Source organism: Propithecus coquereli, unplaced genomic scaffold, assembly GCF_000956105.1.
Source record: "Propithecus coquereli isolate 6110/MARCELLA unplaced genomic scaffold, Pcoq_1.0 Scaffold101, whole genome shotgun sequence".
NCBI classification, from domain to species: Eukaryota; Metazoa; Chordata; class Mammalia; order Primates; family Indriidae; genus Propithecus; species Propithecus coquereli.
This window is the reverse complement of record NW_012133970.1, coordinates 2170697-2171382: the sequence shown is the minus strand read 5'-3', so window position 1 is coordinate 2171382 and position 686 is coordinate 2170697. Positions and strand designations below refer to the sequence as shown.

The following is a 686-nucleotide window of genomic DNA, read 5'->3' as shown; positions in this document are numbered from 1 at the left end:
GTACCCATGTAACTTTTCATGTGTGTATTCCTATGAGAATCTGTTTTAAGAAGGCAGTCTCAATTATGTTACAAGTTATATGTGAATTCATTCTTGTAGCATATCAAATGATTACTTATAGGGTTAAAGTCCTTTTCTTCATTCTAAAAATAATACATGTACATTATAAACAAATTTTTAAATATAGAAAGTCACGAAGAATTTTAAAAATTACCTATGATCCCACTACCCAGAGATTACCACTATTGACATCTTGTTTTTGCCACTTTATTTTTAATAATACCAGATTTACAATGAAGAAATTTTGGATCTTCTATGCCCTTCTCGTGAGAAAGCCCCTCAAATAAATATACGGGAGGACCCTAAGGAAGGCATAAAGGTGTGTTTGTCTCTTATTTCATGTTATTAAAAAATGTTGACAACATCCCTTTTATTGCCACTGTGGTTTTAAATAACTACTAACATGTCAGTCTTTCAGATTTTGTGTAGTTCTAATTCCCTTTGTTAATCTAGAATTTCTAAATGGGAGCTCTAGTGGGGAAGGAAGGATGCATATTCAATTTTATCACCTTGTTACTTATTGAAAAAATGCTAATATCCATTAAATATTTTTAAATTATTTACAGAGTTCTGAGGCTGAGCAGTCCAATATTGTAGCCACTAGCCACAAGTGCCTATTTAAATTT

At 31.3% G+C, this 686-nt stretch overlaps 1 protein-coding gene across 1 annotated transcript in view; it reads left to right on the top strand.

Annotated features, from left to right (window-relative positions):
* The window catches only part of KIF4A (kinesin family member 4A), a 132238-nt gene that overhangs the window by 16705 nt on the left and 114847 nt on the right, over positions 1-686 (top strand). The gene's annotated exons all lie outside the window — the stretch shown is intronic.